General features: G+C 46.4%; 1 protein-coding gene across 2 annotated transcripts in view; it reads left to right on the forward strand.

Annotated features, from left to right (window-relative positions):
* Positions 1–26,069, forward strand: part of DMD (dystrophin) — a 4,652,165-nt gene that overhangs the window by 455,854 nt on the left and 4,170,242 nt on the right. The window lies entirely within an intron of this gene.

The following is a 26,069-nucleotide window of genomic DNA, read 5'->3' on the forward strand; positions in this document are numbered from 1 at the left end:
GTGCGCTCCTCATGACCTGCTAAGCTCCCAGGTGCAGAACCAGCTCTAAAGACCAACAACGGACCTGAAACGGAGGCAGGACAGTGAGAGGCCTGCTAACGATCGACATCCCCGGGCTCAAGTGTCAGAGCTGGGGAATAACGTGCAGCAAGCAGCGGGATGAACTGGCCGTAATCCCTGCCAAAAGCACACTGCCCGACCCAGCGGCGGTGCGGGCTGCTGGCCGGTGCTGCACAAGAATTGAAGGGACAGAGAAGAACGGAGCCTCAGAAAGCCTGTAAGTAGCCGTGGGCTGATGCTTGGGACCCGTGAAATGCTGGAAGTGCCGGAGTAACAGGGAGACCCACAATCATGAGGGCCAGGCCACGCAAGAATGGTGGCAACTGGAGAGCGAGGCCGGAGCACATGATCCCAGGTAACACAACAGGGTAAGCGTAAGTACAGCAGCTACCTTGACAGTGTGGAGGCGAGAGCTGATACAAGGCATCAGCAGCAGCCACAAGTGAAAGCACTGCCATTTTGGAGAGGCCTATGCAGCTTTATAAAGACCAGTTCGGTGTGACTTAACCACAGCAGAGAACAGTTTGAGTGCGTAGGGAGGACTTATAAAACATACAAACTATACGCTGCAGCGGCGCTCTGAGGATCCCCCCCTCAATAGTATCCTGTACTGGGATTTGGAACTGGGGTCTTCCGTTCCGAAATCATCAATGAAATTGGGAAGAGGAGCCACCCATTAAAAAGGCCACAAAACAGACAATGTGGTGAAATACTGGGCGGTAGACCACCCAAATTGAAAGGCACCCACTTGCGCCATAACCTGGGACAAAGACAAAGGAGCCTATCAATAAACTAGACCCGCCTGTCACGGTACCCCCACGTGCAATCACAACTGCAAGTATGACAGCGGCAGAGGAGCTCGTGCCCTCCCACCGGATGAAACTAGATAAATGCTCTGCCCAAAGACCAAATGTCCACTCCTGTAGAAATGGAAGCAATTGGGTCACATACAGCAATGTCCAAGACAGGGACCCCTGAACCCACGCTGCAGGACGTAATGGTTGCTATCCAAGGGATTTAAACTGATCTAGTAGGGAAATTCGATGCTGTTACCACAAAGGTATCACTGTTGAGAGTGGGCCTCCGCAATATGAAGGACCAAGTAACGGAGGGAGAAGGAACGGCAGCAAAGCTGCTTACTGACACAAAGACCCTAAAGAAGCAAGTCAAAAAGTTGACACAGACGGGGAGGGAGCTGGAAGGCAAGCTGGAAGACCAAGAAGAGCACTCCCGCTGAAATAATATCTGCATAATCGGGGTGTCAGAAAGGGCGGAAGGACAGGCAGTGGACCTGTTTGTAGAGAACCTTATAACTAATTCACTACAGCCCCGAGGACTAACGAAATTTCAAAGTGTTCCGGGTGTGCGACCCAGGCCAGGCACCCCGCCACGGCCCATAATAGCGAAACTATTTAATTACAGAGATCAGGATGTGGTTCTCCATGTGGCTAGAAACACTCCACAATTGAAATATGAAAACATCCTAATCTCCTTTTACCCCAACTTCACGCAGTAAGTGCAGCAAAAGCGATTAAACCATTTGGGAATTAAAAAGACCCTAAGGGCGCAGGATATTAAGTACTCTATGCTTTGCCTGGCAACCCTTAGAGGGATAGTAGAGGGCAAGATATGGAGATTCACAACCCCTGGAGAAGCACATGACTAGTTGGATGGCTGGAGAACGGCCATAAAGTCAAAACATCTGCATTAGCGCACACTGGCAGCAGAGGCAGCAGAAAGAGACTCGGACGCAGGCCCGCTGAATAGACCCTGCAAGGAAAGGGAACACACTTCAGTGACGCAGGAATGACAACTTTGCGACAGATTCTACAGGCAATGGGGTTTTGAAACTGTCTGCAGACCAAAACGGACTGAAACAGAAGAGTCACGACAATCTAAGGGCCCACTGGGCAAAGATCTCATATACAGATAAGATTTATGTCATTCTATAGAAAGAAGAACTGTAAAATTGTGATATTGCATCTGCCTCAATACATATTGACATAGCACCTACATAATGTATGTTGGGCGGGGTCAGGGGGGGTTTCGAAGGACTCTCTGGTCCCAGGCTGACCCAAGTTGAGATTGTTATTATGGGGTGACAGGCTTACTGCACATTGGGGGTTGGGTGGTTCTTAACCCACGGTGCAGGGCAGCAGGAAGGGGGGTGTTCACAGTTTTTATGTGGCCACCAGACAGATGTCTCAGTTTTCATGTTTTACAAGTTGGTATCCTGGCAGGGAGCCGGAAAGGGACATGACTCACCAAAGGGACACGAAGGGCGGTTCAGATCTTCTGCATGCACATGGCACCACAGGTACGCCGCGAGTAACCAAACATATACTCATGTCAGACAGCAATGAGGACATAGCTAAGCTAGGGTTTCCCCTCAAGTAAACAGTACAATAAGGTCTTCACCTGGAATGTTAACGGCAGGGGGACCACTACCCATTTGTGACTTCATTACCACCCTCTTGAAGAGGGCGGTAATTTGCAAACATTCATACATGGCTCTGCGGTGGCTATTGGGAAGGGTATGCCGCTTCCTAATAGCAAGTCGCAATACACTATTTTGCGACTCGCAAAATAGTGTAGGTACATAGCCCAGACAAAAATTGCATTTCCGCATGCAATTTTAAGTCATACATCTGGCCACAAAGCTGCTCCTGAGGGATGGAGGTCAAGCCCGAATTGTCCTACATAAGTTGCAATGCTGTGTTTATGAGGGAGGTCTGCAAATTCCAGAGATAAAAAAGAATTACTGGGCAGCACCACTCATAACCATCAATGAGTGGGTGTTTACGGGGAAAGAGGAGCCAGCATACAGATCTGATCATTACCACATGGAAGAGGGAGGATAACCTAACTGCACTCTACCACGACATACGAGTAGCACATTGCCTTCACACATAGAGGCGACAGTACACGTATTGAGGGAAGCCACCACATTCCTAGGCTAGAAAGAAAAATTGACCGAACGACCACCGCTATGGCACTCCGACTGTTTACGGGAAGTGGGCCACCCAAAGGAATTCTGTAAATGGCAAACCATTGGGATAGATTATCTAGGGGACATATGGAGGGGGCAAACATTGATAAGTTTTGAGGATCTAAAAGTGGAGTACCAAATGTCTAATAGTAGTTCCTTTGGTTTTTGCAACTTAAACATGCTCTGAAAAAACATATCACCAAAGGGGAGTAGTTGGCAGAATATCCTCCACTTGAAGATAGATTACTCATGGACCCCATGTTAGAGACAGCTGTCTTTTTGGTGTACAAAAACATAATTAATAACTTCTGTGAGCCCTTAATAGCTCTTAGAAAAGCCTGGACAGAAGAATAGGAGACATTGGACGATGAACACCGGACAGAAGCGATACAGAGTCCAAAAGAGGTAGCGCTTAGGGCACGATTCTGACTGATACAGTTACGCATACACCATAGGTCGTGTACTTCTAAAGTGCTTCTACACCGGATAGGAAGCAGCAATACTGACCAGTGTGCATGGGGCTGAAACCAGCAACTCCCAGAAGCTAAAATATGCCAGATGTACTTTCATTTTAAACTAGGAGCTATAATGTGTGCTATTTAAGATGAGGGTTTGAGTGCACATTTCGGAAATGAAGTGGAGAATGGTGGCACCCTCTTGCATCTGGGAAACATGAAGTTATATTTTTTAGAGGAATTTCAGACATAGTATGAAAGGGTCTATGAAACGACAGCATAGAAACCCTGACTCCAGATCTCCCGCTTTCATCAATGTGATAATATCACATAGCCACATGACAAAAAAAGTGTTCTACTAGAGATGTTTTAACAGTGTGCTCGTCTGTAAAATAATTGAGAGAAGTTCCCAGTTTCCTGTGTGGCAAGGGACAGGCACAGAGATGGCTGAGTACCATGAGATATGTTGCTGGGGCAATGCATAAAATAGAGGCTCCTTTCAAAGGAGGTGGCTTCACTTGGCAGTTAGAGATTATCCTGAGAGAAAGTGGACAGGGCCAGTTCGGAAGAACTGTGGGGAAAGGATGTAAAAGAGAGAACACAATGGCTGGCCTCATAGCTATAACAAGAAAAAGAATAAATAATAATGCAGGGTAAAGCCCCTTAAACAATTACTATAAATGAACAATACTAGTAGTAAAATGTAAGCTACAACCATTTTTATGTTGGCTCCTACTGGGGAAAAGAAAAATGGGCTTAGCAAATATATTGAAGTGTACATGGGCCTGCATGTTAATCAGTGTGGAAATTTCCTTGACCAAATTCACTTCAAATTAGTCCTTGCAGCCAAACCACATACTGAACACTGAAAGATATCAAAGATACTTAGCACTCTAGGTGCAGTTTGCGTTGATGTTATAGGTGCAGCACTTTGCGAGACAGGAGTGTTGAAGATTAAGAAGGGGATGTTAGTACAGAATTTGCTTCAATGTACTTTTGGTTGCCATAGAGCATTCTCGTCATTAAATGTAAAGATGAGACCATCCAATCCTTTCCTCTTATGAAAGGGACTTTTAGAATTAAAGAATAAGGGTCAGATGTACGACTTTCAATTGCATGCGCAAAAGGGCCAGCGACCCGTTTGCGCATGCAAAAACAAATAGGGCCATTTAAGATTCCTATTTAGCGAGTCGCAATTTTTTGGCGACACGCTAAATAGGAATTGAGATTTGCTATTAGAAAGGGGAGTCTTAAGGGCGTCCCTTCCTAATAGCGACTCACTACCCCATGCATAAATGTTTTGCGACCGCAATTGCGGTCGCAAAAGACTCACAGTTTACCACCCTCTTTAAGAGCCCTTCCCCTTTGCAAATACAGGGGGAAATATTTTTTAGGGGTAGGCAGTGGTCTCAGGGACCACTACCAGCCCTAAAATAATTAAACAAAAACGTTTCATTTTTCTTTTAAATGCAGCCTGTTTTCCTTTAACGAAAACGGGCTGCATTAAAAAAAAAAGAAAATGCTTTATTTAAAAGCAGTCCCAGAAATGGAGATCCTGCTGAGCCCAGGAGGCCACCATCCGTAGGAGGGTCAGCCATTTCCAATGGGGTCGCAAATTACGAGTTCCTCATGAATATTGATGTTGCATGCAATTTGCGAACACATTGGGAATCGCAAACAGTGTCAGAGACACTGTTGTACATGGCATTTTGAGACTCACAAATTGTGACTCGCAATCAAGCGCAATTTGCAAGTCCCAAATTGCCATGGTCGTACATCTGGCCCTTAGTTTGGAGTATTTGGCTGAACCTCATTAGTGAGAGGAATAATAGTGCTGAGACGGGTTAAGTGGAAGATTAGCAGAGGCAGCAGTTTAAAACAGTCCAGAGCCCGAATGTTTGTTCGGTCGTCAACTCCAAATACAGCAAAAATAGCTTTGTGCCCTCTGAGGAATCAGCTGAAATAGCCGTAAACTCCACATGGCAAACTAGCATTCAACAATAGGAATATTAAGTGGCATCAAATGTAGTTCAGTAATAGAAACCCAAACAGTTCAAAATAGATCAAGAAGACATGATAAGTATGGATAGATTTCCAGTGGCTCTAACAAGAATCCTCATCCTTTGTTTCTGCCTAGTGCATTAGGTCTCTCAACACATTATGGCAAATGGACTGGAAATAAACTTGCAATTTATCTGTACAATAGTTGTAAACAAGATGAAAATCCATGGGTCAGCTGGCACGGAATGAGTAAAATCGATGTTGAGGTAGGCGGTTTACCGCCCTTTTAACTGAATGAGTGAATAATGGCAGATATCTCACTAGAGGCTGAGAAGGTCGTCTTCCTTCCCAGACATCCTAAACGAGAGTGGCAGCAGTCAGAGTTTTGTCCATGCCTGAAAACAAGAGCAAAAAGAACATGGCTCTCTTCGCAGGCCCTCTTCAGATCTTAATATGTATTCCATTCGAAGGGATCCTATGTAACTTTCTTGGTCGAAGTAAGTGACTGCATGCCCGCACTGCCAGTCCTCGAGTTGAAGGAAAAATCCAACCAGTGGCCTCTGTGCTTACCTGAGGAAGTCATTTTCACCTTCCTTTAGTGTCGCTAGGACATCTCCCGTAGCATGTGATCTAGAGAACCAGGGTAGCTTATCACATGTTCCATTTCCACAACCATTAAGTTTGTTGTTGTGACACCGGGCCTACCTGAGGCCTGCCACTAGCCCAAGCTAATATTTAGACAGGACTATTACATTTAGCAACATAACTACGAAACAGTGTTGATGTGCTGTGAGGATTCCCCTTTCATACACACAGAGGCCTACTGAGCTCTCAAAGTTTTTCCCCAAGTATGGCCTGAGGCACTGTATTGTTGTGGACTAGGCTCTAAATTTGAACACTTGGCATGACATGGCTGAGGTGGTTTGCTTCGTTAGGACCCCCCTTTCTCAAGGCCAGACTGTAGCCTGATAAGCAATTAACTACATTGTATGCAACATCCCATCAAGAAACCTGCCCTGCCCTAGACAAGGAGTGACAATTAGCAAGCTCCTTGCCATCACCCTTTGTGCCAAAGAGAACTAAATCCCCATAAAGGTGTGCGCCACCTTTAACCAAACCCTGTATGTAAAAGAATGAGGTCAACCTGACCTTTAAGGGACTCTGTGCAGCTGTTGGGGTCCTGTTGGCAGTCCATCGGGCCGGCCTATCTGACTTTCTCTATTGACCAAGGGTCAAATTGTGCCCTTTTAGGTGTCTCAATGAAGAGGGACTGGCAGAATGGGAGGCAGTGCTCAATTTGAGCCAACGGTTGCCAATGGGAGCCACTGGCACTCTTTTTTGGGGACCAGCACTTATTTATTTTCATCAAACACGAGTGGGATCGAGTGAAAACACAACCAGGAAAAATGGAACAGAAAGATGGAAAATCTGCTACAAACGAGGAGAGCAGGGACCTATAGGCGTGAGATAAAGTGGCAGGCACTGTCTGATCGTGCATAAAAAAGGCCAGAGGTAGATTCAGGACTCTTCAGCTTTGGTCTTCGGGGTGCTGACATTTAATACTGCCAGCCGCAGGCTTCTGAGCAACTTTTTGGTCACCGACACTCATTTTCCAAATTAAGCACTGAAAAGGCCCAGAGGTTCTTCCTGGGGTCAGAGGAAGTGGCATAGACATGTGTGAAGTTTGCTCTAAATGTGGGGTGCCGACAGGCAAAACTGAACGCTGTGCCTTGGTTAGCTCAACCCCCACATGTCTGGTGGTGTGGGATGGCTCTTAGCAGGCCCTCCACTCCGGGCTTTTACCCACTAGGGGCTTATGTTAGTAAACTATTTGAAATTTATGGTTTGCATAAATACGTTATTAATTACATATTATGTTGCCTTTTCGTTATAAAATCACTGCTAAGTATAATTTGCTCAATGATACAAAACCAGCTTGACAGATGTATATACATTTCTTTTATGTCTATTATTAATGGGAACGCTGTTTCTTTAAATGTCAATGGCTCATGCATTCCTTTACCTGTGATCAAGGAGTAAAGGAACTCCAAAACGCGTTGGGCACCCGTTTGCTTTAATAAAGTCTACTGCAATATAGAGGTCACGGCTCCAGTGAGTTTAATTTCTCAGCAACTGGCTTTCGTGCAATATATTTATATATATATATATAACTATAACTATAACTATATATATATAGCCATTAAAACATCTTGAAACACAGACCCTGGAGTGCGAGTCTCTTTGTGTGGTTGCGGCGTGGATGCAAGCTGTCAGCCCTTTCGAACATATATATATATATATATATATATATATATATATATATATATATATATATATATATATATATATATATATATTAATGCTTCACTTGCACCTGCCTGTCGCACTCCTTGGCTGGTGCCTGCCAGTCGGGGGGGCACCCGACAACAATATCGGCTCAGTAATCCCTCCCCGCAATGACACGGGAAAACAGGAAGCAGCACTCCCAGGGTAAGTTCACAGATGTTTTAATTCTCAAAAAAACGCGCTTTCGGCACTCGGCCTTCCTCAGTAATGAGACAGAGAACCACAGCAAACACAATCCATTTAAACCATCACGTGTCATGAAAGCTAGACATAAAGGTAGGACACAAGGTAAATCAGGGTAAATCAGTGTTCGCCATCTTGGAATGGGTCTATATCTTATTAAATTATGGCAAGATATGCATAATACAAGATTATCTACAAATCACAATTGATAGGATACCCACAATCAGTAAGAGTCCAAAGATTAATTAATCAAGTTGGTTAACATTCTATAAAGCCCTGAATGGGGTATGTCATCGCATAACGCCGCTATCAGACCCACACACAACGTTGTACCATAATGCCCTGGATGGGCTGCTGATCATCTCAATGTAGCTAACGTGATGGTATAATAAAACAACCCAATAATATCACATTATAAATACATTATACTCAAATGTAACATGGAAATCAAAATGGAAGGAAATAGAAGCAATGGTATAGTTAATCAATAACAGTAACAGTACATATCATTCATCATTCATATTAGATGGACAGCCAAGTCTTCATGCATATTCAGTCCCATAGGCATTTTGCTTTGTAGATCGATAATATATTGCGATTCCAGTCGCCTGAGCTTTTGTAATCTGTCCCCCCCTCTTATGCTGAATGGGACAGAATCTAAACAGAAGTAAGCTAACAAATCCCTGTTGCGTGCATGCTCTTTATCAAAATGTCTGGCTACAGGGTAGCTCACATCCGCATTCTGAATAGCTCTTTGGTGTTCTAAAATTCTTAGTTTCACCGGATTCGTTGTGCTTCCAACATACCTTCTGCCACAAGGACATGTCAGACAATACACAACGTATGGCGTGGTACATGTGAGAAATTTCTGTATTCTCCTAGGCTGTTTCACTCCTGGTACATTGTATTGTGTGGTACGTTTGCTCGCTTTACACGCCTTACAGCGTCCACAAGGAAAAAAGCCTTTCATGGGTTCTGACTTGGGTTTGGGTTTGAACTCTTCATGGTAACTATGGACTAAGTAGTCTCTCAGTGCTCTCGCTTTCCTAAAAGTCACTAAAGGATAAGAGGGTAAGTCTTGTTTGATGACATTGTCTGTCATCAGGATGTTCCAATGTTTACGCATAATGCGTTTAATATCTGAAGCATTTTTAGGATAGGTAGTTATGAGTCTAAACGACCCACCATCAGTTTTCTTGTTGTCTGTTTTGTCTTCTAGTAGTTTTTTCCTTTCTAGATTCTGAACTCTACTTAAAGCTTGCCTGAGTACCCCTTCTTTGTACCCCCTTGCTTTAAATCTCTGTATGCTATTGCTTGCTGCTTTTCGGAACTCCTGCTCTTTAGTGTTGTTTCTCTTTATCCGTAATAGTTCCCCATAGGGTATACTATTAACTAAGCTCTTCGGATGTCCACTGGTCGCTAATAAGGTGGAATTCCCAGCGGTCGCCTTCCGAAAGAGCTTAGTGTGGAGACTGCCATCTTCAACAAAAACTGTTAGATCAAGATAATTAACTTCCCTTTGACTGATTTCTCCTGAGAACCTCAAATTGTTATGATTGTTGTTGAGTACCTCTATGTATTCCTTAGCCAACTCGACTGACCCTTCTATAATGATAAAAAGGTCGTCGATATACCGGTACCAACATTTTACGAGATCGTTCCATTTCTGATTGACAGGAGACCAGGCCACCTGCTCCTCCCAACACCCCACGAATAAATTCGCGAAGCTTGGGACAGAGCAGGTGCCCATCGCTACTCCCGTTAGCTGTTTAAAAAGGTCCTTGCCAAAGAGAAAGATATTATTGTTTAGGCAGAATCTTAAAAATTCAATCAGCATTTTATTGTGCTCAAAATATTTCACTGGTCTACTCTCCAGAAACCAGGAAATAGCTGATAATCCTTCATCGTGCTCTATGCACATGTATAAGCTGGTGATGTCAATAACCAACATAGTATACCCTTCACACCAATTTATTTTTTCAATGCAATTCAAAAAGTGTTTTGTGTCCTTCAAATACGATTTTAGATTAACCACATGTGGAGAAAGAAAAGAGTCAATGTACATTGACAAATGTTCTGTTAAACTGCCTTGGGAAGCTACAATAGGCCTCCCAGGGGGATTCAATGGGTCCTTGTGTATCTTAGGTAGATAATAAAAGGTAGGAGTTACGGGATTCGAACATCTTAGAAAAAAAATGTTCATCGCAACTCAGTATGTTATTGTTCTACCACTTAAGGATCATTTCATGGTAATCCTTAATGCTGGTGTTGTACACAGATTCCGTAACTCTCATATATGTGCTCGGATCATTGAGCTGACGTAACGCTTCCTTTTCATATTGTGTCTTGGTTAGCAGCACAATGTTACCCCCCTTGTCCGAGGGTTTGCATACCAAGGACGAATCCTCACATAGCTTTTTAAGTGCCAATTGTTGTTTGTTAGTGAAGTTTAGCTTGTCATTGCTAGATTTCGTAGTGCTTCTTAGATTACGTAAATCCTGGATAACAGCTTCCGAGAATGTGTCTATAGCATCAGTATATTATATATATATATATTGAAATCCATAGTCCTGCAGTGAAGCAGTTCACAGGCAACAGGTACAGAACACTTGAGCGTGTTTTCCAGGTGATAAAGTGCTTTATTACTCTGTAACTGGCAGCATGACGCGTTTCGACCGGGGGAACCCGGTCTTGATCACATGATGAGACCAAAAACCAGCGAGTTTTTAATGCAGATAGAGAGCACCAACTCCTTCCAATCTAGCATAGACATGAAAAACGTACTAATGACAAAGACGACCTAATAGTACAAAATTCAGTACTAGACTTGAACTATATTGCAAGAGGGTAAAACTCACTAAAGAGGATATTTATACAATAACGTTCATAATAATGTTATGTAGATATACACAGTATATAAAGATGAAACTCAATCCCGGGCAAGTGCCCAATTTATTCAAACCTCAAGCGGTCATTCATTGTACATACTTCATGTTTAAGTCTATATCATTAAGCAATATAAAGGGGATAGTGCAAACAACAGCATTAACAAAAGGTGCAAAAATAGTGCACATTAAAATTGAGAATAGAATTGCCTCTCGATTCATCCATATATCAAACTAGACGAAGCCTTACCATATATAAAGTGCAAGTGCTAAGGTAAATATAACCACTGTACACAAACATACAATAAATTGTAATGAAAATTCAGTGAATTTGTGGACAATATTAGTGGTTAACATCCAATAGATAAAGGTGTATTTAAATAAGTAAAATTGAAAAACTATGAAAAAGGGATCTTAATCCATTGAAGATTATAAAGTTTGATAATGTCACATCATAACAAGCTCTAATTACATATTCATATTAGGGGGCATCATCAACTTAATTTCCCCAATAATTTACCAGCCAAACCTTATACCACATCCAAACCAGAAGAAAACAACAGTAAAACCAGAAAATCTAGAAAAACTAGTAAAAACTCCAGTAAAAACATGATAAAAGGACATTAATAAGATTTCATCAGAAAAAAAGGGGTAAAATCAACAATTTGATTGGTAGAGCAGCAGTAACACAGCAGCAGAGATGGAAGCATGCTAAAATGCAGAATTCATGGATTTACAACTTTAGGGTCAAGCCTGCCCCCAAATGTGGTTACTAAAATAAATAAGATTAACATGAATATCTAAATATCTAAAAAAACATATATATTTATAAAAAGTTATATAAATCCTCCCCTGTGTTGAGACCATTCGGAATCTTGTTATCAAGAAGTAGAATATACTGACTCTCTAATTGTCTGAGCTTGCGTTCTCTGTCGCCACCCCTCTTGGAATTGGGCACTGGATCAATAACAAAATAACTAAAATCCTTGAGAATATTTTGGTGGACCAACTTAAAATGACGCACCACAGGGTAACTAGGGTCAGAGTTGACAATCGCCTGAAGATGCTGTAGGATGCGATTGTAAACTTGGAGCTTAGTGCTCCCAACATATTGTAATTTACAAGAACATTGTAAAACATAAGCAGCATGATCTGTTTTACAAGTAAACAATCCTTTGATTTTAGTAACCTCTTAACTAAAAGCATCCTTATATTCCCTAGTGTTGCTACCAAACTTACAAGCTCTGCAAGAACTGCATTTAAAAAAACCTGTGCGATTAGAGAGCCAATTAGATGATGTCACTACTTCTGGACTGGTCTTGACCAAAATACCCCTCATAGAGGGAGCCCTCCTAAAAGTGATACACTGAGTCTCATCCAATAAAGGTACCAAAGTTATATCCGTCTTCAAGATCGGCCAGTTAGATTTACTTTACAGATGATTGGCCTGCTATTGAACTGTTCTCATCCGAATCCACACTACTTATGGCAGAACTCAAATCTGTATCAGAGGTTTCAGAGTGTTCAGCCTGTTGTACTAACAACGTTGGGTTTGAACTTGATGGGACCTTGGCTGTTAGCGCCTGTCGCTTGACATTCTCAAATTTTTGGGAAAAAGTGAAAATGCGTCCCTGTTCATAATCAGCTCAAACTCGAGCAAATTTGTAGACCTTGCGCGTCTTGATGGTGCTTTCATGCTTTTCAAGGCGCTTCTTAATTTCTTCCTTGTTTTGGCAAAAAAAATTTTTTGTTCCTTTGCATCAAGTTCTTTATTGAGTGCATCAATTTGGCGCATATTATCCAGTCTGTCAATGTCCGCATATTTAATAAGAGTACACACCATATTCATTGACGCCTCCAAATTGTTGGCTGCCCATTCCTTATGTGTGTGTGTATATATATATATAGTCGAAGTGAACAAGCAGTGCAAGCTGCGAAACGCGTCTTTGGCTGTGCCAGAAATAAAATCACCTTGAGCACGAAATCTGGGTCTGTGTCCGAATTTGCGGCAGGAGGCGCTGGGAGGAAGCTAGCGCTCGCAGCAGGTTGGAAAGTTACGATATATATATATATATATATATATATATATATATATATATATATATACATATCACCCGCTTTTGTGCTACAGTGATGTTTTCGATGGGCTGCCCTGTGCCCATTCTTTGTGAGGCCGCTCTGTAGGATCTTGGGCTCCAGTAACGTGGGAACTTTGTGGTGTATAATTACGGAGGAGCCTGATCCACTTGCGCACCTAACCTACTTAGGAGAAGCCAATGGTGCGAAAAGGACGGCGCGAGGAAGAGATTCAGGCAGGATTATTTTCTGTCATGATCGTGCTGCGAGTGATGTGAGATTTCCAAGTCCGATTTTCCAGCAGTATTCAAACATTGTTTCTACTCACCTGACTGATTCTAGCAATAAGACCAGTGCTTGTGCTTTGAAAAAATACCACCAAGGTAAAGATTTTCGGAGGACTTCCAGTTGAACTTGAAAATACCAACACAAGGCACTATGGAACTTGTAGTAATCTAATGTCAGTCACGTGATTTTACTTTGTAAAAGCGCGCCCCAGCACACCTGCATGTTATTCATTTCCTTCTGTGAGCAAGGCAAGAAGCCGAAACGTTAGAAGACAGAATAAGGCGCTGCTGTACTTGAAAATAAATGCCATTTGCAGTATTGGGCCTCACCCCCTTTTGGGCTACAGTGATGTTTTCGATGGGCTGCCCCGTGCCCATTCTTTGTGAGGCCGCTCTGTAGGATCTTGGGCTCCAGTAACGTGGGAACTTTGTGGTGTATAATTACGGAGGAGCCTGATCCACTTGCGCACCTAACCTACTTAGGAGATGCCAATGGTGCGAAAAGGACGGCGCGATGAAGAGATTCAGGCAGGATTATTTTCTGTCATGATCGTGCTGCGAGTGATGTGAGATTTCCAAGTCCGATTTTCCAGCAGTATTCAAACATTGTTTCTACTCACCTGACTGATTCTAGCAATAAGACCAGTGCTTGTGCTTTGAAAAAATACCACCAAGGTAAAGATTTTCGGAGGACTTCCAGTTGAACTTGAAAATACCAACTCAAGGCACTATGCAGGGCCGGTCCTAGCCATGGGCGGTATGGGCAGCTGCCCAGGGCCTCGCGCTCAGGGGGGCCCCGCCGCCGCCCCCGCAGTTGCGGTTAGGGAATAATAAATAATCATGGGGAAAAGCGCTGCGCAGTGCACACAGCACTCTCGTCGCGCTCGCGCAGGGGCCGGGCCGCAGGTAGTAACTAAGGCAGGGAAAGAGGGGGGGAACTGAACACTGTCTGCGCACGCACGCAAACCTGACAGTGACGCCTGCACGCACCCCACCACCTAGCTTGGTGGTGGTGGTGCCTTAGTGTGGTGGTGACGTGACGCCGGCCTTGCCATGATGCGGGTGACAGTGGGTCCCAGGGCCGTCAATCTGGTAGCGCGCGAAAGCGCTACCAATGACCACCCTGGACATGATTTTATGGCCAGCCCCGCTCAGTGTGACGCACTCAGCATGCGCACACGCGCCATACGTGAGGCAGCAGTCAGTTACTACCGTCTCGGATCGGGCCGCGTGGGCAGGGCTGCTGCAGGCAGGAGCCGATCGTTGCGTTGTTGAGTTCTGTACCTTAAGGTAAGAGACCTGCGTCACCTGCTTGCTTCAATCGTATATATTATACGTGTGTGTATAAATGTAATCTTCACTGGCACTGCTGATGTGTGTATACATCTCAATTCAAGTCTCAGTTTATGCCTCATGGTATCTGTAAGCATTACACTGCCCCAAATGTCTCAATGTTCTAGTGTCCGTGTTAGTATAGTTTCCAATGTTTCTGTTTTTTCGGTTTCATTGTTTGTTTGTCCCTGTATCTTCCTTGCCCAGGGCCCCATGGACCTCTGACAATTTCATTGTCTCTGTGCCTGTGTTTCCCCATACTTTTTGTGATCTCCACGCCCCTAGTGTTAGTGTTTCTCTGCACAAATGTTATGTATGTACAGTTCAGAGATATCCTTTGCTTTATGCAGATGCGGTCACTCACCCAGTGTTGGTGGCCCGGTCAGTGTGTCATTGACTGTGTCCGGTGTCAGCATCTCAGCTTCCTTTCCTTGAGATCATTTCAAGATCCAAAGCTGTAGCCTCTCTCTTCTTAAGCGAGCACTAAAAATACACTTCGTTCTTGCACTCGTTTAAATAATGTCCTGCAAATCTATTTTTTCAGCACACTTCAGATCTTTTTTGAAGAGGTTTCTGTGCCTAATGACCTCTTTGGGGAACGAAAAAGAAATCGTGAATCCTAAACTTTCCTTTTTCAGGAGCTCGTCTGTAAGTGCAGTGCACAAAACAGAGGATTTTTTTTAGATTCTCTTACTATTTTTCAGTACTTTAAAATCACAACTCTCCCGAAAGCTACTGTGAACTATACCAAAAAGACTTTATAAACTAACACAGGGATTTATTGGCATCTATGGTGACAATCAATGGACCAATAAAACAAAGTATGAAAAAACAACTTTTTTTATCTCTCTATTTGTAAGTAAAACCTCCCAGGTGCAGAGTGTGCTGTGCTAAGTAGACACTGTGGGATTCAGCAGCCCAGCTGTTCTGCGAATATCCTTTGTAAATCAGACTATATAGGCGGGTTTTGTTTTGGCAAATGAAATATCACTGTCAGCTCCTAAGTGGCCTAATCGATGCTGCAACGTGTATGGCCTAAATCTGACTGTTGCCCAAGATGGTTGGTTGTCTCATGTCCTAAACCCCAGAAGTATGTAGAGTAGGTCATGATGTATAGATTAGCATGATATACCAACTGGGTGTTTCGAATGGTGTATCCTTTGCAGATGAAGTAGAGTAAGAGTTGACTGTGGAACATGATGAGTGCTAAGCAGGTGTCTCAAGGCCACTAATGTCATAAATACACCTCTTTGCTTGTAGCTTTTGGTGCGTGAGGAAAAAGATGACAGTGTGTGCCACGTGATGCTTGAGTATGTTGGTGATTTGCCGTACATTCTCACCAATTAATTTGCGAAGTCACTTTCTGTGATGTCACTTAGAGGGGCCTCACATCTTCCCTTTCGCCCAGGGCCTCAGAAGGCCTAGGACTGGCACTGGCACTATGGAACTTGTAGTAATCTAATGTCAGTCACGTGATTTTACTTTGTAAAAGCGCGCCCCAGCACACCTGCATGTTATTCATTTACTTCTGTGAGCAAGGCAAGAAGCCGAAACGTTAGAAGACGGAATAAGGCGCTGCTGTACTTGAAAATAAATGCCATTTGCAGTATTGGGCCTCACCCCCTTTTGTGCTACAGTGATGTTTTCGATGGGCTGCCCCGTGCCCATTCTTTGTGAGGCCGCTCTGTAGGATCTTGGGCTCCAGTAACGTGGGAACTTTGTTGTGTATATATATATATATATATATATTCACAGAAAAAACCATAGGTTATAGACCATATATAGTTAGGAATTTGCATTTACAAAACCTTGAAAATTCACTGAAAAAACCATAGGTTATAGACCATATATAGTTAGGGATTAGCATTTAAAAAACCTTACTTTATTTGCACAAAACCATTGAAATTCCATATATAGTTAGTTGCACTAACTATATATCGCGGACCCGCAATCCACTGCTAATGATGTCACATATTACATCATTCATGACATGGTCAGTGACATCACTGATGACATCACTGATCACAACATCCAGTGACTGTATGTTTCTGTAAAGTTAAAATATGTCTTACATATTGAAGAATGAGTGGATGTATAAGTGTCTGGATGAAGGATTTAGTAGGTGCATGACTGACTGTATGAGAGAATGATTAACTGTGTCTCACTGAGTGCATGGGTTAGTGATTAAAGTGTCTTAATTTGGCAATCATTATTTATGTTCTTCTGTAAACTGCTGCATGTTTAAATCAGTAGCTATATCAGTAACTATATGGGTTATTGAATGGTTGCCCAAGTATTTGTATGGGAGACTGAGTGTTGGACCTAGATTACCCAAGCCTACATATGGTAGCTTGGCACAGTAGTGGTCTACAGCTAACTCAAGGCGTTGGCTAAGTACTTACAAGTCTTACCCACAGTAACACAGTGATGAACCACTAAAATAAAGACACAACACCTCTGTTTGGAAAAATACCGTTACCTTTATAAAAATAATATGACTCTTTGGATTTAAGTTATACAAGATGCAATATTAGTTTCTTTCAGGAGTCAACATTACACTTTTACTTCAATAAATTACTTTTTACTCCTCCTGCTGTGGAAAAAGGGCAATAAACCACATTCTTTTGTCACTGGTACAGTAAAGCATAAAGATGACTCTTTGGTTGGTTGAGCGAATCTCAGTAGCTTCGCACTCTGTAAGGTTACTTCACATTAACATACAATGACACATTACTCCACCAATAAAACTACTGAAAAGAAGATGCAGACTGATAAAGCAATACGTTTTTACAGGTTCCTTAATAGATACTTTACCCCACAGCTCTTAAGCACTGTTTAACTCAACAGCAAGACCTGAAGGTAGATGTTTACTGTATAACCCACCAGTTATGTGCTAAAAGGGGTGACACAATAATTTTAGTAAGGGTTCCCCCCCCCCCCCTCTGATTGACAGGCACACCTAGCTGGTTGAGAGTCTGCTTCTTCACCTATTATTAACTGTAGGGGTCCTCACCCAGGAACCCTGTGGTTCCCTGCACCACTTCCACCTTTCGGTTCCAGTTACTTATGGGTTATTTTAGTTAGCTTTGGGCTGAACACTAGCCCGTTCTCTTCATTTGCGCTTCCTTGTACAGTTCAGTTTGTGTCCCAAGGGCAGTCCCACCGTCTCGTCTCTTTCCCCGGTGCTGCCGCCTCCCGTCCCCACTCTACCCGGCTTACTTGGAAGCTCCTAGATGTGATGCGAGTGCTCCTCCCCCTCGCGCTGAAGCCTGGCAGCAGTCGGCGGTCGGGAGAGATCGAGGGAGCTTCTCTGGCCCACCGGCTCCTTACTGTGACAACTGTAGTGGCGCTTCTGCCTCCTCAGGTGGGGGAAAACAGCTACCGGTGCTCCGACGCGATCGGCTCTCCTCAGTCACACCGCTCAGCTGGGCATGCGAGATCGCGCTCACTCTTCTTCCGCTTCTGCGCGCTGGCTCCCAGGGCGGACGACGTTCGCCACGCAGACGCTGCTCTGTCTCCTCCGGGCCTGCTCGACCCTAGGCCCCTCCTGCCTCCACAGAAGCGTTTACACGCTGGGCATGCGCGGAAGCGCCTACCTTCTCCCTTGACGCGGCCGGTGCCCCCGGGGTCCCGATGCCGATCGGAGCAGCGCCGCTGCTTCCCTTCAGTCACTTCTCACTTTGGCCTCACAGGAAAGATGTCCACACACGGCGCCCTCGCTCCTCAGGTCGCCAGGGTGCCACAGTTCCCCAACCTCACCAAGGCGCTTCAAGGGATCCACCACTGACTCGACACCCTGGTAGGTGCAGCGCTGGGCAGGGGATATGGGATTAGGTTTCAGAAGGAAGGTCCTGTCAGTTTTTACAGGAATGCTGATTAAGAAGAGTCTTCCTTCTCACGTAGCTCGATTTCCTTATCAATAGTTGATGTCTTGAGAGAGGGATCGGTCAAAGGCTGAAGGGGGAACAATCCTCTGAAGTAACTGTCAGCCTCAGTGACAAACTAGCTGCTCTCAGTGTGTCCACCTCCTCTCACCACTGCCTCACTCCTCTACTCTGGGGTCAGCACAAAATGGCTGCTGGTCACTGGCCTTATATAGGGTGGCCTGAGACCTGCAGAAGTCTCTAGTTGATTCCAGAAAGTTCCCTAATGTTACCCTATGGACCTGTCCTCCAGTAGTGTCCGTTATGGCAGTTGGAGGACACCATTTTAGGTCTCTGGAGATCCCTAAGGTTTCAAGGGGGTGACTAGGCCTCACAAGTGATGAGGGAAAAATGGCGTCATCGCCAAGGAACACCTAGCCCCCTGACAGCATAAAAAAAACTCCTGATGGACACATGTAAAAATAAAAATAGAAACTCTGGGAGGCTAAGGGGGACAAAAATAAATCATGGTGGTTAGAGTCTTCCCAGAAGCAGACAGGTCTAACACGCGTCCCCCCCAGCTGAAAGTGGGGAGAACTACCCAACCCCTTGGGAGTCCTCATCACTAAGGCGGAAATACCTGGATAGACCGTCTGCGTTGGCATGGTCTGCCCCAGGTCGATGTTCCACCCTAAAGTCCATTCCCTGTAGGGAGATGGACCACCTTAGCAACTTGGGATTCTCCCCCTTCATTTGCATCAGCCAACGAAGGGGGCGATGGTCAGTCTGAACTAGGAAGTGCGAACCAAACAGGTATGGTCGCAGCTTCTTCAGAGCCCAGACCACCGCAAAGGCTTCTCTCTCAATTGTACTCCACCTCCTTTCCCTGGGGAGTAGTCTCCTGGACAGGAAGACCACGGGTTGATCCAAGCCCTCATCATTTAGCTGCGATAACACTGCCCCAATGCCATGTTCTGACGCATCTGTTTGGACAATGAATTCTCTAGCAAAATCAGGGGCTTTGAGAATGGGAGCGGAACACAATGCTTGTTTCAAGGTCATGAAGGCTCGCTGGCAAGCCTCCGTCCAGACTACCCGTCGAGGTTGCTTCTTGGAAGTGAGCTCAGTGAGGGGGGCCACGATAGTGCCATACCCCTTCACGAAGCGACGGTAGTATCCAGTGAGGCCCAGGAAGGCTCGGACCTCTGTTTGAGTCTTGGGGGGCTCCCAGGCGATGATAGCCTCAATCTTTGCCTGGAGGGGCTGCACCGTCCCTCTGCCCACCAAGTGACCTAGGTACACCACCGACCCCTGTCCGATCTGACACTTGCTGGCCTTGATTGTCAATCCAGCCTGTTGCAGGGCATGAAGAACAGCTTGCAGATGCTGCAAATGGTCCTCCCAGCTGCTACTGAAGACAGCAATGTCGTCCGGGTATGCAGCAGAAAAAGCTTCCATTCCAGAAAGGACCCTGTTCACCAGCCGCTGAAAAGTGGCAGGGGCATTCTTGAGCCCAAAGGGCATCACACGAAATTGGTAGTGTCCCTCAGGTGTAGAGAAGGCTGACCTTTCCTTCGCCTCCTCGGTAAGGGAAATCTACCAGTACCCTGAAGTTAGGTCAAAGGTACTTAAGTATTGAGCAGCTCCCAGCCGGTCAATCAGCTCATCCGCCCGTGGGATAGGATGGGCATCAGTTTTGGTCACTGAGTTCAAGCCTCGGTAGTCCACACAGAATCTCAATTCAGGTGTGGTGCCCGGTGGGGCAGCTTTTGGTACCAAGACCACCGGGCTAGACCAAGGGCTTCCAGAAGGTTCAATTACTCCCAGTTCCAGCATCTTGGCGACCTCACCCTTGATGCTGGCCTTCACCTTGTCCGACAGCCGGTAGATTTTAGACTTCACAGGTGTGCTGTCTCCTGTGTCCACGTCATGGGTACACAGGTGGGTCCTACCCGGGACAAGGGAGAACAGAGAAGAAAATTGCTCCAGGATCTGGCGGCAATCACTCTGCTGTTCAGGAGTTAGGGATGGCGAGAGAATTACTCCCTCCACCGACCCATCCTTTTCTTGGGACGAGAGAAGATCAGGGAGAGGTTCGCTTTCTTCTTCCTCTGCTCCATCGGTTACCATCATCAAGACAACCGCGGGCCTCTCATGATGTGGCTTGAGGCGATTGGCATGCAGCACCCTGTGGGGCTGCCTCGGGGCCTTAAGATCCACCAAGTAGGTGGACTTCCCCTTCTTTTCCAACACCTCAAAGGGGCCGGTCCAACGGTCCTGGAGGGCATTTAGCTCTCCAGGTTCCATCACCCACACCTTCTGTCCAGGCTCCAGTTCCACTGGGTGAGCGTTGTGGTCATACCACTCTTTCATCACTGCTTGGCTGGCCTCCAAGTTGTCTGAAGCTTGCTTCCACAACTTAGCCATTTGGCTCCGGAAGGCCAGCATGTAGCTCACCACGTCCTGGGGAAGCTTTCTGGGAGTCCGTTCCCATCCGTCTTTCACCAGGCTGAGAGGTCCCCGTACAGGGTGCCCGTACAAAAGTTCGAAGGGGCTGAAGCCCACTCCCTTTTGTGGCACCTCCCTGTAAGAAAACAAGAGACAGGGTAGGAGGATGTCCCATTTCCTCCGCAGGCTCTCAGGTAGACTCCGTATCATACCTTTCAAGGTTTTGTTAAACCTTTCCACAAGACCATTGGTTTGTGGGTGATAAGGAGTGGTAAACCGATAGGTACCTCCGCACTCCTTCCACATAGCCCGCATGTATGCTGAAAGGAAGTTAGTCCCCCTGTCGGACACAACCTCCTTGGGGAAACCCACTCGGGTAAAGATCCCCATTAGGGCCCTTGCCACCACAGGTGCAGTGATGGTCCTCAGAGGTATTGCCTCTGGGTACCGTGTGGCATGATCCACCAAAACCAGTATGAACCGGTGACCAGCTGAAGTTGGTGGATCCAATGGCCCAACAATGTCGATGCCCACCCTCTCAAAGGGGGTGCTAACGACAGGTAGTGGTTCCAGGGGAGCTTTAAGCTTCACTCCTGTTTTCCCACTAGCTTGGCAGGACACACACGTCCGACAGTATGTGTCAGACGCCACTTTCATTCGAGGCCAATAGAAGTGGGGGACAAGCCGGGCAAAGGTCTTGTCCTGTCCTAGATGTCCTGCCAATGGTATCTCATGAGCCAATTCCAGTAGAAAGGCTCTAAAGCATTGAGGGACCACCAAGGCTCTGGCTGAACCGTGGCCAGGTGCCTTGGGCTCACTGTAGAGGAGTCCATCCTCCCAGTAAATCCGGTAGCTCCCTTCAATGTTTCCCGCTGCCTGGGCGTTGGCCTGTTGCCGCAGCCCCTCGAGAGTAGGACACTCTTTCTGAGCTTCACAGAATTCTTCCCTGGAAGGACCTCCCTCCACATGCCATTCAGTAGGGATGGGCAGGTTCTCCAAGGAAGCAACATTCTCCCCTGTGGACTCCAGATCCACCTCCGCAGGTGGTCCAGCTGTCTCACGAGGTGGAGATGTCGAGGCAGGGTCCTCCGGCCTCCTGCCCTTCTCCTCTCTGGCAGCCGGCTGGGCCATTGTTCCAGGCTCCAGCGTAAGTGAACTCCCCCTTCGGGCAGTCGCTGACCTTGTGCTGACACAAGTCCAGTCAGGGGGTCCCAGCATCTCAGAGTGAGTCTGGTACTCCACCCTCCTCCAAGCATTGTGCTCCATATCATTCCCTAACAGGCAGTCAACAGGCACGGCAGGGCTTACGGCAACTCGAAGTGGACCTGCAACCCCTCCCCACTCAAAGGGAACCTCAGCCACAGGGTAGTGGCCCAATCTGCCGTCAGCCATTACGGCGGGATGGAGTACATCTGGGATGACCTGCTCTGGAGACACCAGCTGACTCCTTACCATAGTCATGCTGGCTCCTGTGTCTCTCAGAGCCTCCCCTCTACGGCCATTGATGGTGACCCACTGCTCATACTTAATAGTATTGGAGGGCAGCTGGGTCTTGGGAACCATCTCCTTATCTCCCAGGGACACTAAGGTGACACCCGCCCGCTCCCCTCCATTAACCAAAGGCATCTCCTCCCCGAGCACTACACTAGTGATTCCCGGGATTTTTCCTCCAGTGGGAGGGGGTGGTCTTTTTGGGCACCTCACATCTCCTTTATAGTGTCCCACACCACCACACTCAAAACAATGAACAACCCTTGGCTGCTGGCTTTGGCCAGGGGTAGGGTTGCGAGGGGGGTTACCCTTGGGGATGAATCCTCTGCCCCTTCCTTGCGAAGTATTTTGTGGCCCTTTTGAGAACTCCCTCTTAGTTTCCCCTCCCTCTTTCTTCTGGGGGGCGCCCTGTCCTTGCTTCTGGGAATTCCCTCCAGTCCCCTTAGTCGACACCCGGGTACTAACCCAGATGTCCGCCTCCTCAGCAAGCTTCCTGGGGCTGGTCAGCTTGCTGTCCACCAGATGCTGTCTTAGTTCGGGAAGACACTTCTCGAGTAGGTGTTCCTTGAGTATGAGGTCATATAGTCCCTCATAGTCCCCTACTTCGCTGCCTCTTACCCAACCCTCCAGGGCCTTCCTGGAGTAGTCCAAGAAATCTACCCAGTTTTGTGTGCCCAGCTTGTAGCTGCCCCGGAACTTTTGTCTATATTTCTCAGGGGTCAACCCAAACTTCTTGAGCAGCGCTAATTTCATAGCCGGATAGTAGGTCTGTTCACTCGGGTCAAGGGCCAACAAAGAATCCCATGGGCCCTCAGCGAGACCTCGTAGGCGGCTAGCCATTTAGCAATGTCGTCACTGGGTACATAACAAGCCATAATGTCTTTTGGTAGGTACGGTCTAGGTTCTCTGGTGTTGGTTTGGTTATCGCTGCCACCATTCTCTGGTTTGGGGGTACGTAAATTCAGGGCCTGCAAATCCATCTCTTTGATGGTCCGCTCATGCTCCAACCTCTTTTCCTCCCTCACCATGTCCATCCTGGCTAGTTCGATTCTCATCCTCCTCTCCTCCCTCCTGTCTTCTAACTCGGCGTCGGTCAGGCCCCTCTCTGACACACTACTGCCCACTCTAGAAGGTGTTCTAGGACCTGTTACAAGGTTCTCCCCTCCCGCCTGGTACAGTGTTGTGGTCTCCAGGACAGTGTCCTTGTCACTCTCTTCAGGATCTACCTCCTCCCCGGAATGAGCCTCTACCCATGCCCGAATACTGGTCAGCAGCTCAACTTTCCTGGCGCCTTTCTTGAAAAACACCCCCTGCTGCTGACACCATTCCTTCAATTGAGGCACAGTATAATTGTCTAGCTCTTCCACATTTATCTCCATTCTTATTTGAAGTATAAAATGCTACACAGGAGAAATCCACAGAGTGACCTGAGGTCAACCTCCACCCACCGCCAGAAGTCAATTTAGAAAAACCAAAAATGTAAATTAGGAGGGCCGCAGGGAGAAAACTCCAGGTGGGGTCTCGTGGTTGTCACTGCGTTACTAATAAGTAAGTGTAAGTACAAATCCGCTATCCCACCGCTGAAACACCAATTATGTTGGACCTAGATTACCCAAGCCTACATATGGTAGCTTGGCACAGTAGTGGTCTACAGCTAACTCAAGGCGTTGGCTAAGTACTTACAAGTCTTACCCACAGTAACACAGTGATGAACCACTAAAATAAAGACACAACACCTCTGTTTGGAAAAATACCGTTACCTTTATAAAAAATAATATGACTCTTTGGATTTAAGTTATACAAGATGCAATATTAGTTTCTTTCAGGAGTCAACATTACACTTTTACTTCAATAAATTACTTTTTACTCCTCCTGCTGTGGAAAAAGGGCAATAAACCACATTCTTTTGTCACTGGTACAGTAAAGCATAAAGATGACTCTTTGGTTGGTTGAGCGAATCTCAGTAGCTTCGCACTCTGTAAGGTTACTTCACATTAACATACAATGACACATTACTCCACCAATAAAACTACTGAAAAGAAGATGCAGACTGATAAAGCAATACGTTTTTACAGGTTCCTTAATAGGTACTTTACCCCACAGCTCTTAAGCACTGTTTAACTCAACAGCAAGACCTGAAGGTAGATGTTTACTGTATAACCCACCAGTTATGTGCTAAAAGGGGTGACACAATAATTTTAGTAAGGGTTCCCCCCCCCCCTCTGATTGACAGGCACACCTAGCTGGTTGAGAGTCTGCTTCTTCACCTATTATTAACTGTAGGGGTCCTCACCCAGGAACCCTGTGGTTCCCTGCACCACTTCCACCTTTCGGTTCCAGTTACTTATGGGTTATTTTAGTTAGCTTTGGGCTGAACACTAGCCCGTTCTCTTCATTTGCGCTTCCTTGTACAGTTCAGTTTGTGTCCCAAGAGCAGTCCCACCGTCTCGTCTCTTTCCCCGGTGCTGCCGCCTCCCGTCCCCACTCTACCCGGCTTACTTGGAAGCTCCTAGATGTGATGCGAGTGCTCCTCCCCCTCGCGCTGAAGCCTGGCAGCAGTCGGCGGTCGGGAGAGATCGAGGGAGCTTCTCTGGCCCACCGGCTCCTTACTGTGACGACTGTAGTGGCGCTTCTGCCTCCTCAGGTGGGGGAAAACAGCTACCGGTGCTCCGACGCGATCGGCTCTCCTCAGTCACACCGCTCAGCTGGGCATGCGCGATCGCGCTCACTCTTCTTCCGCTTCTGCGCGCTGGCTCCCAGGGCGGACGACGTTCGCCACGCAGACGCTGCTCTGTCTCCTCCGGGCCTGCTCGACCCTAGGCCCCTCCTGCCTCCACAGAAGCGTTTACACGCTGGGCATGCGCGGAAGCGCCTACCTTCTCCCTTGACGCGGCCGGTGCCCCCGGGGTCCCGATGCCGATCGGAGCAGCGCCGCTGCTTCCCTTCAGTCACTTCTCACTTTGGCCTCACAGGAAAGATGTCCACACACGGCGCCCTCGCTCCTCAGGTCGCCAGGGTGCCACAGTTCCCCAACCTCACCAAGGCGCTTCAAGGGATCCACCACTGACTCGACACCCTGGTAGGTGCAGCGCTGTGCAGGGGATATGGGATTAGGTTTCAGAAGGAAGGTCCTGTCAGTTTTTACAGGAATGCTGATTAAGAAGAGTCTTCCTTCTCACGTAGCTCGATTTCCTTATCAATAGTTGATGTCTTGAGAGAGGGATCGGTCAAAGGCTGAAGGGGGAACAATCCTCTGAAGTAACTGTCAGCCTCAGTGACAAACTAGCTGCTCTCAGTGTGTCCACCTCCTCTCACCACTGCCTCACTCCTCTACTCTGGGGTCAGCACAAAATGGCTGCTGGTCACTGGCCTTATATAGGGTGGCCTGAGACCTGCAGAAGTCTCTAGTTGATTCCAGAAAGTTCCCTAATGTTACCCTATGGACCTGTCCTCCAGTAGTGTCCGTTATGGCAGTTGGAGGACACCATTTTAGGTCTCTGGAGATCCCTAAGGTTTCAAGGGGGTGACTAGGCCTCACAAGTGATGAGGGAAAAATGGCGTCATCGCCAAGGAACACCTAGCCCCCTGACAGCATAAAAAAAACTCCTGATGGACACATGTAAAAATAAAAATAGAAACTCTGGGAGGCTAAG

The sequence above is a fragment of the Lissotriton vulgaris genome, chromosome 8, assembly GCF_964263255.1.
Source record: "Lissotriton vulgaris chromosome 8, aLisVul1.2, whole genome shotgun sequence".
Classification (NCBI taxonomy): domain Eukaryota; kingdom Metazoa; phylum Chordata; class Amphibia; order Caudata; family Salamandridae; genus Lissotriton; species Lissotriton vulgaris.